This window comes from Myxocyprinus asiaticus, chromosome 19 (assembly GCF_019703515.2).
Source record: "Myxocyprinus asiaticus isolate MX2 ecotype Aquarium Trade chromosome 19, UBuf_Myxa_2, whole genome shotgun sequence".
In the NCBI taxonomy this organism is placed as follows: Eukaryota; Metazoa; Chordata; class Actinopteri; order Cypriniformes; family Catostomidae; genus Myxocyprinus; species Myxocyprinus asiaticus.
This window is the reverse complement of record NC_059362.1, coordinates 27899650-27910369: the sequence shown is the minus strand read 5'-3', so window position 1 is coordinate 27910369 and position 10720 is coordinate 27899650. Positions and strand designations below refer to the sequence as shown.

Below are 10720 nucleotides of genomic sequence, written 5' to 3'. Positions count from 1 at the left end.
TGTTAGGTTTGTTAAAATGTTGATGGTTAGAGGCATTCTGGTGTCTGGGCATGCAGGTTGGGATTTTTTAATTCCTTTATTGAGCAGAGAAATTTGGGGGTTATTGATTGCTGGGGCTGACTTGCCGAATATTAATTTGTGGAAGAAATGTATGCTGCTCAGATAGCCTTTGATGGTACCTTGTTGAATGCCTTTCAATTGATTTAGGAATGAAATAAATGATGAAATTGATAGTAAGGAAAAATTTGGAAACTGCAGCTTATAGGTTTGGTGAAATTGTTTGAAGCTTTTCCAGGCTATCCAGTAGGTTTGGAGAGTGCTCGGTGAGACTGCTCGAATTATGGAGTCGAGTAATGCAGCTCCGAACAGGGAGGTACCGGGATCGGAATCGAGTCTGTCTCTGGAGCTAATGCTCTGAATTTCTGAAAGCAACAGAGGGAAAGTGAGTCAGCAATTTGGTTCTTTGATCCTGCTATGTGTCTAGCAGAGATAGTGAATTGGTTACAGGCTGAAATCCAAATTAGACGTCTTAGAAATGGCCAGATTTCGGGGGCACGAGAATGGCCCTTGTTGATGCAATCAACTATAGCCTGATTATCGCAGTGGACTATGATGCTTTTTAAAGTCCATTCATTTCGTACAGGGCTGAGGAAGCTGCTGATTGTGGCAGGCTGGTGAGCTCTGTGGGCCAGGTGGAGGCAAACCAGTGACCTTGGTAGAATCCCCCGAAGCGTATGGATGGAGCAGCATCAGTGAAATGTTGAATGTCTTCAGGGAATGAGAGGCAGTCCTTGTAAAAGAAGGAAAGTCCGTTCCATTGTTTAAGGAATGTTAACCATAACTGGAGGTCGGCACAGCAGTATGGGTTTAGGGTTATTGTGTCATTTAATGCAGCGACGGATGAGGTGAGGGTGAGAAGGTTCGAAATGAAGGGGCGGTCTTGGGGAAAGATGCGCATGGCAAAATTGAGATGCCCGAGGAGGGAGAGGAGCTCTCATTTAGAGCAGCTTTTGTTAGATAGGAGGTTGGACATAATTATGATTATCCTGTCGATTTTCTCTTTTGGCAGGGAGGCTTGAAAGACATCTGTATCGAGAATGATACCTAGGAATTCAATGGATGAGGACGGACCCACTGTTTTCTCATGGGAAATTGGAATTCCTAAATCGGCAAAAAGTTTCTGGACGGTACAGAGGTGGGCAGCAGGAGGGCATTGGTGGGCGAGATGAAGAGGAAATCATCTAGTAGGTGAATTAAGTGGGGAACGGTGTAGTTATTTGACAAGATCCAGCAGATAGCTTCGGACAATAAGTCGAAAATCTTGGGGCTGCTTTTACATCCAAATGTAAGGCAGACAGAAAAATAATAATTCTCTCACAAGCGAACTCCAAAAAGATTCCAGAAACCAGGATGTATGGGCATTATTTTAAACGCTGAAGTGATGTCAACTTTAGCTAGCCAGGCTCCTTTTCCGACATTTTTTATCATTTGGATGGCTTGGTCGACGCTGTGGTAGTGGAGAGGGAATTCTTCGAGAGGAATTAAGCTGTTAATGCTTGAGTATTGGGATTCATGCGGGGCTGAAAGGTCGATGATGATGCATTTTTTTGTCTGAGAATTTTCTAGTTGCTACCCCTATAGGGCTGATGCAGAAGTTTTTGAAAGGGGGGCTTCCAACGGGCTGATCGTAAAACCTGATTTTAGCTCTTTATGGATTAGTTTATCCACCACTTCGGGTTCAGCTAGCGCGGATTGCAAATTATTGCAAATAACGCTAGTGGAGGGCAAGCTTTCTAGCCTGGGGTTGAAGCCAGATTTTAAACCATTCAGGAGGTAGTTTGTAAATTGGCCATCGGGATGGTTTGCAAGTTCTTTATCAAGAGAAAAAATATTGACAGGAGTGCTGAGATATTTTTTAAGATTTTTATTTTTGAAAGGTTTTGATATAGGGTAGATAGGGCGGGCATGCGCGCCGCCGCAATGGGAACAGACATTTGGGAAACGACAGTGTTGCCTAGGGCAACAAAACTCATTGAAATTGTTGCAAACTTGTCTGCCGGTAGAAACTCTTACTACCCTTCCTCTGAAATCGCGATCTAGTTGATCGAGGAGAGGGTTGTTGGAGGGGCGTGGGATGTAGCTGGTAGAGTTTTCGGATCTTTGGGCTGACCTAGTGGGAGGTTAGATTTATGAGAGGGCATAGTTCAGTTTGATGGTCTGATGATCTACATACTGTGCAGGAAATGCTGCGGCAGCCCAGGAAATCTCTGTTATGGAGATCTAAGTTGAGGGCTCACAGTATGGACACTGTGCGACTCAAACAGCACATTGGCAGAGAACATTTTATGGTAGGTGTAGAAATGACTGCCACCGAAAGAGAGCTCTACAACAATTGCCATATAATCATTTAGTTCATGTCGTCTGTGTGGAAACACAGAGCAAATATCTTCTGTATAATGGCTAAATGAAATACAGAATTCTGCCAAGGAGAGCATACGAGTGGAGGCAATTTTTGTGTTTTTAAGTGTTACTGAAAAGTCGCCACAATCTAAAAGGCATTGCGGCTCGTTGGTGGGGTAGAGTGAGAGGAGAGCAGAAAGTTTAATATCTGCACCTGACAAAATCTGGATCTGGAGATTACTGGACACTTGCGGAGATTCCATGGCTGTGGCATTTGGGGGAATAGCTAGGGCATAGCTGTATGGAGGGTGAAAGTAGGAGGGCAGGCTGGTTGAGGCCCGCTGAGAAGGAGTGGGGGTGGAGCCAGCTCTGAAGGTGGAGGCATCCTCATGCCTGGAGTAGCTCCGAAGGCAGGATAGTGTGAGGGGGGAGGAGCTGGAAAAGGTAAACATTGGGCTGGAGCGTTTGTTGTTAGTGGAGGCAGTCTCGTGCTCGATTCCGCTCAGAACGCCCTGGGTAGGACAGGGGGAGAGAGCTGGGGAAGGCTGGTTGAGAAGAAGGATTTAGAGAGCCTGAGGTTGGTAATACTCCGAGTGGTGGCGACGGGCAGACTCCTGCATCAGGGTGCCCGGTGGTTGTGAGTGGAGGCTGGATTGGGAGAGAAAGGAGAGGTGGTGGCTGACGCTGCACTGGCTGAAAACCTTTCACGGGATGGAAGTTTGGTGAGGGAGAAATGGCCTGTACCGGAAACCCCGGAGGGTTGTGAGCAGTCGGGGTGTTTGCGAGCTGGAGCGTCACGTCTAGAGGAACTGGTAGAAGGTAAGGATTCGGCTATCACGTATTCAGGGGTTTTAGAGGTAGAAGGAATGTCATGTTGGGAAGAGACATATAAATCATATAATTGGATTTTGCTTAGCCTGCGAGAAAAGTGTATGTTAGAAGAGGCTAGAGCTTGGTGAAGTTTATTAACCATCCAATTTGAAATTACAGGTATAGTTGGGTGGTCGGCAGAGGTTGAAGATCTGAGTGATCTGGATGGCAGAAGAGAGGGCTGATTCCTACGTCTTGGAGTGCAGGTTGCTGAGCGAGAATCTTTGCATCCTCGGCTTGGAGCAGCCGGATCGACAACGGCATTGGATGGAGAAGTGTCTTTGATGGGATCGGATGGCTGCAATGAAGCATTGATGGGAGAGTTGAAGAGTTCCTTGTCGGAGGGAAAGAGATTCAGTTCAGACATCTTGCTGGCTTCAGGGTGGGACCCACTTGTCAGGAGAGTTGTCACAGGAAGCAGGTAAGCAGCGGCTTATGTACTCCTGCTCGTTGGCTATGATTTGTCAGATTAAAATTAACATGTTCCTCCCGATCCTCTGTTAATTAACTCCATATGAAATTGATGTTAAATAGGATTTGGGGTATATGTGTATTCCTATATGCTATACTATTTATGTTGAATGGTGTGTCCTGTAGGCTATTAACTTGAGGCTCACATTCAGTGGTAAGATTGTCAATTTGGTCCAGTTTATGGAATAGTCTGACATTTTGGAGTAGTCATTAACCCTCCTATTGTCTTAAGAAACTGCACCCTACTTTTGTACTATGGGTCATTTTTAACCTGTATTGAAAACCATTTAAAGTGCACAAATTCTTGATTAGTATACAATGTCACTAAAGTCCCCCCTAAACAAAAATCTGCTTTATTGTTGTCCCACAGTGTTTAATTATAGGGGGAAAAGATACACTCACTGAGCACTTTATTAGGAACACCTGTACAGTTACTTATTCATGCGATTACCTAATCAGCCAATCGTGTGGCAGCAATGCAACGTATAAATCATGCAGATACAGGTCAGAAGCTTCAGTTAATGTTCACATCAACCATCAGAATGGGAAAAATTGGATCTCAGTGATTTAGAACGTGGCATGATTGTTGGTGCCAGACGGGCTGGTTTGAGTATTTCTGTAACTGCTGATCTCCTAGGATATTCATGCCTCTAGAGTTAACCAGAATATCCACATTTCCATTATCGGGCCAAATGGGGCATGCTAGTGCATGCCAGGACCAGTTTCCTTCTTACTGTCACTTCCGGGGCTTCATCGTGCCTCCTCGGGGCTTTCTCGGGACCAACGGCTAATGGCCTTTGGCCCACCGGTTACCCTTGGGCCAAACATGGCCAACCAGGGATTGAGGCGGGTTTAATGTCAAAGGCGGAGTTTCACCAAACTTGTCAGGATATATATACAGCGCACAGGTTCAGGAAAAAAATAATTAAAAAAACGGGCACAGTATAAATCTGTTAAAATGCACAATGGACAAAGCGATGCCCAAAGAAATTATTTTCCATGGTTTGGTGAACTTTCATAGACGGTATGCTGGGATATTATCCCACTGTTAGTGGAGAGACCACTCAGGACATCATGGCAGTTACAGTCGGTGAGTTGTTATCCCTAATTTATCTTGCTAGTTAGTTAATGTTTACATTCGATATAAACTCGATATTCTAGATAACGTCCTGGTTGCTTTCGTAACCTCCGATCCCTGATGGAGGGTACGAGACATTGTGTCGATGTAGTGACATTAGGGGTCACTCTTGGGAGCCCCAAACACCTCTGATTTTGAAAAAAGGCCAATGGGAATTGACGAGTGGAATTTGCATGCCACTTCCCCGGACATACGGGTATAAAAGGAGCTGGCTCGCAACCACTCATTCAGGTTTTGTGCTGAGGAGCCGAGACAAGGTCCCGGCCATTTCAGCAGGTAGTTCAGTATTGTGGCAAGAGGGACACAACGTCTCGTTCCCTCCATCAGGGAACGGAGGTTACAAAAGTAACCAGGACGTTCCTTATCTGTCACTCACTCGATGATGTGTCGATGTAGTGACACTAGGGGTCCCTATACAAAATGCCACAATAAGCTGAACTGTGTTACGTGGACTGGCAGTGCGAGACTGGCAGACCGCTGTGTGCCTCGAAGCCAGTGCACCAGGCTGTCACGTAACCTCCCCCAACACTCTTATGAGCGTCGAACAGACCTTTGGGAACAAGTCGACTTGCCCAACAAATAGGGACAGGCTAGCCCAGCCTGGCCTCTTTTCCTCTTTTTTCTCCCCAGAGTGGAATTTTGTTTACCGGCTGGGGGCCATAAATGTCTACGTCAGGGTGGTGTTACTCCAAAGGGGAAGACACCGCAGACACCACACCCCACCCCACGGGGTATTTCGAGTGGAAATACGTCACATGGTCTTACCGAGTCTTGTAGGAAGTATGTCATGAGGAGAAGTCACATGTTAGGTCCTACCCGAGAGGGGAGGAACTCTACAAACACGGTGACCGGGGCAGAGGACCCTCTGCCCAAGGAAGATGCAGTTTACCGACAAGGAAACGATTTAGTGGCAGATATATCACATGGGGTCACCTATGGGGAACCAGCACATGTGGAGCATCTACCCCCATACAGGGCTTACTTAGCTCATGTACTGGGCTGGCAACGAGTTTCTCCGCAAACTCGCCTGCCACAGGGCTAAGGAAGAAAGTCTTCCAGGGATCGCAAATTGTGAACACGACTGGGAGTCAAAAGCACACGTCTTCACCTCAGGGGAGGGGAAAGGCGCTATGAGCAAGTGGTACACCCGGCCAGCTGTCCTGGAACTCACCTGCTCCTACCTCACAATATACAGGACTAGACCGGCTCAACCTGGAGATTGTAGAACCTCGCAATGGTATTAGGTGTTGCCCAGCTTGCTGCTCTGCAGATGTCTGCCAAAGAGGCGCAATTGGTCAGGGCCCAGGAGGCCGCCACACACCTAGCAGAGTGGGCTCATAGCCCCACATGGGGTGGCATGTCCTGAGCATGATATGCCATCAGGATGGCGTTAATGACCCAATAGCCGATCCTCTGTTTGGAGACAGCACTCCCTTTCCGCTGCCCGCCAAAGCAGACAAAGGGCTGCTCGGAGCTTCTAAAGCTCTGCGTGCGATGCCAATAGATGCGAAAAGCACACACCGGACACAGCAACGCCAAGGCTGGGTCTGCCTCCTCCCGGGGCAGCACTTGCAGGTTCACCACCTGATCCCTAAACAGGGTCGTGGGAACCTTGGGTCAGGGTCTCAGGATCATGTGAGAGTATCCCGGACCGAACTCCAGACACATTTCGCTGACAGAGAACACCTGCAGGTCCCCTACCCTCTTGATGGAAGTGAGCGCAGTCAGGAGGGCAGTCTTCAAAGAGAGTGCCTTAAGCTCAACTGACTCCAGGGGCTCGAAGGGAGCTCCCCGTAGACCCTGAAGGACTACAGAGAGGTCCCACGAGGGGATGAGGTGCGGTCTGGAGAGATTCAACCTCCTAGCGCCTCTCAGGAACCTGATGATCAAGTTGTGCTTCCCTAAATACTTACCATCTACCGCATCGTGATGTGCCGAAATGGTGGCTACATACACCTGCAAGGTGGAGGGGGACAGCCGCCCCTCCAGCCTCTCCTGCAGGAAGGAAAGTACCGATCTGACTGCGCATCTCTGGGGGTCTTCGCATCAGGAAGAACACCACTTAGCGAACAGATGCCACTTCAAGGCACACAGGCGCCTCGTAGATGGAGCCCTAGTCTGAGTGATCGTGTCTACCACCACGGGTGGTAGGCCACTTAGGTCTTCCGCGTCCCATCCAAGGCCAGACGTGGAGATTCCAGAGGTCTGGTCATGGGTGCCAGATGGTGCCCCATCCCTGAGAAAGAAGGTCCTTCCTCAGGGGAATTCACCAGGGGGGGCTGTCGTGAGGAGCGTGAGGTCCGAGAACCACATCCCTGGGCGAGGGGAACAATCTCGTCAGACCTACCAGTAGGTGGGGCCTCGCGGCTGGGCGGAGCCTGAGGTGCCACATTGAGAGGGCTCGAGCCCTGTGGCCATGCTGAGTCCAGGAACATCGAAGCACTTACCTGGCTCCTGATACCCACCATAGGATTGGCCGGGGAGGGGGGAGGAGGAATATCGTCCCAGCAGTCCGTCGGAACCAACCTGGTGTGGGCATGTTTGTGCCACAGCTGGGCGTGCAGGGGTGGGGGGGCCGCCCCTGGAGCGCCATACCGTCGTGATAACGATGGCCGTGAGCACCAGATATTTGACCCAGGGAATGAGGAAACCGCTCCTTTTTTGAATCAACGAATAAGCAAAGGATTCTCCTCCCGGCCCTCCACCGGGGGATGGAGTGGTCTGCTTACCATCTCTGGGCCTGCAGCAGGTCTCCACGTGCCTGGGTCGCCCGTCTCAGGGGCGCTTTGAAGCCTTCCTCGGGTTCTTGGCAGCTGGCCGTGAGACGGGTGGCGTCTGCTTCCTGCGGGTGGCTCCATGCCGGGGCCGGGCTGCGGGGGCGGGCTGCAGCGGAGCCGGTGTTTTTGCGGCAGGAGGACGCCCTTGGTGATGAGCAGACGAGGTGTGAGGTCTTGAACCGCACCGATGCAGGATGTGCTGAATAGCCTCCATCTGCTGTTTCACTGCTGAGAACTGCTGGGCGAAGTCCTCGACGGTGTCGCCGAACAGGCTGACCTGGGAGACAGGGGCGTCAAGGAACCGTACCTTGTCAACTTCCCACATCTCGACCAAGTTGAGCCATAGGTGGCGCTCCTGGATCACCAGGGTGGACATCGCCTGCCCGAGAGTCCACGCCGTGACCTTCATCGCCCGGAGAGCGAGGTCGGTCACCGAGTGCAGCTCCTGCATCAATCCCGGGTCAGAACTACCCTTGTGCAGTTCTCTTAGCGCCTTGGCTTGGTGCACTTGCAGGGAGAGCCATGGCGTGCAGGGCAGAGACGGCCTGTCTAGAGGCACCACAGGCCTTAGTCACCAGAGATGACGTAACCCTACAGGCACTGGATGGGGGTCTCAGGTGGCCCCGCCAGGTGGCGGCGTTTTGCGGGCACAGGTGCCCCGCAACCATCTTATCCACCTGGACAGCCCACTCTCCGATGCTGCAATTGAGAGCTATATTACAACAATTTCTGATTTATTCTGCTTTTAGAATAGCTTTTAGCGTTTTGTGCATCCCTAATTCACATATGAATCTCTATTGTCAAAATAAACCCACTTTGCATGTCCATTGCAAGAAATCCATTCATTTTCACAAATGTCAAACAATTTGTTGCAGCGTTACAGGGGTTTAGGAAGGTTCCTTAATAGTTATCTCTGCCATCTAATGTTTAAGGAGAAAATAACACCCAATAGGTGTTTTACCATTGGGGGGCCTTTTTAGCCCCATTGTCCACTATCATCTAAAATCATGTTAGTAAACTTATTTACTAACATATTACATGTTCAAAACCGTAAAAAAAAAAAAAAAAAGAATACTCTGTGTGTGAGAGAGTTGTTTTTTCTGGTTTATGAGGAAATTCTTTTAGGTTACACACTAGTAATTATGGGGGTTTTATGCTATAAATGTGGTTTATGAGGACATCCCTAGTGTCCCTGTAATTGAAACGGCTTAAAATTTTTTTTGTTTTTTTAAATATAAAAATGCCAAACGGTTTCTATGATGGTTAGGTTTAGGGGATAGAATATATAGTTTGTACAGTATAAAAATTATTATGTCTATAGAGCCCTCGTAATGATAGGAGTACCAACGTGTGTGTGTGTGTGTGTGTGTGTGCGTGTGTGTGCGCAAACTCCATTTGAGAGGAAGGTAAGCAGTTTGTGGGATAGATGCAGTGAAGCATGTGGGGAAGCTAGAGAACAGTATGCGAATAGGGGCTAAATTTTGGATTATTTGAAATATTTTTAGGTCAAATTTGATTCATAGTTGTACAAAAAAAACTGCAAAACATCCAGAAAGTCCAAAGGTGAAAGGTAACTGTTTCTTCTCATATGGGTCACAATTTACCTATTAAGACCCTATTAAGGAACTATTTGTTTTAAATGGTTAAAATCACTTAAACAATTACAAAACTTTTTTTCTTTTTCTTTTGATTGTCTTGACAAAGTCACAGCATTTAGTTCAAGTACCAAAAACTATGCTGGATTTCTAGCATATTCTTTACCTGTCCTGGGTCAAAAATTATCCTAAGACAATAGGAGGGTTAACAAGCTTAATTATTTCTGTTAGTGATCTCTTGGGGTTTTGTAAGAAGAGTAATATGTCATCATTATATAAAGAAATTTTAAGGCTGGTGTTATAGGATGAAATTTCAGACACATCATAACTTTGTCTTATAGCAGCTAGAGGTTCTATGAATAGAGCAAAGAGTAATGGGGATAGTGGGCATCCTTGTTTAGTCCCTTGCATGGTGATATGATGCTATTTTTATAATGACTGATGCCACTGGTGTACTATATAGTGTTTTGATCCATTGAATAAATGACTCCCCGAAAACAAACTACTAAATAAATCTTTAAGTTCACGTGATAGTAGCTCAGCTGTTTTCAAAATAGCATAACTTTCCTGTAAAAGCATTTGATTTTCATTAAAGTAGACTAGCTGTGTAACATAGAAATTCTACATAGATCTTTTTGACACATTGTATTGCACAAACAGAACAATGTGAGGCAAAAATAAAATACCAAGAATGTTGTTTAAGTCACTCTCTATAAGGGTCATGAAACACTAAACTACATTTTCTGAGGTGTTAACAGATACAGTGCATCCGGAAAGTATTCACAGCGCTTCACTTTTTCCACATTTTGTTATGTTACAGCCTTATTCCAAAATGGATTAAATTCATTATTTTCCTCAAAATTCTACAACAATACCCCATAATGACAATGTGAAAGAAGTTTGTTTGAAATCTTTGCAAATTTGTTAAAAATAAAAAACGAAAAAAAATCACATGTACATAAGTATTCACAACCTTTGCTCAATACTTTGTTGAAGCACCTTTGACACCAATTACAGCCTCAAGTCTTTTTGAGTATGATGCTACAAGCTTGGCACACCTAATTTTGGGCAGTTTCTCCCATTCTTCTTTGCAGGACTTCTCAAGCTCCATCAGGTTGGATGGGGAGCGTCGGTGCACAGCCATTTTCAGATCTCTCCAGAGATGTTCAGTCGGGTTCAAGTCTGGGCTCTGGCTGGGCCACTCAAGGACATTCACAGAGTTGTCCCGGAGCCACTCCTTTGTTATCTTGGCTGTGTGCTTAGGGTCGTTGTCCTGTTGGAAGATGAAACTTTGCCCCAGTCTAAGGTCCAGAGCGCTCTGGAGCAGGTTTTCATCAAGGATGTCTCTGTACATTGCTGCACTCATCTTTCCCTCCATCCTGACTAGTCTCCCAGTTACTGCCACTGAAAAACATCCCCACAGCAGGATGCTGCCACCACCATGCTTCACTGTAGGGATGGTATTGGCC

The 10720-nt window shown here is 47.1% G+C and overlaps 1 pseudogene; it reads right to left on the bottom strand.

Annotated features, from left to right (window-relative positions):
- Positions 1-338: 338 nt before the first annotated feature.
- On the bottom strand, positions 339-3637 carry LOC127409955 (uncharacterized; annotated as a pseudogene).
- Positions 3638-10720: the final 7083 nt, after the last annotated feature.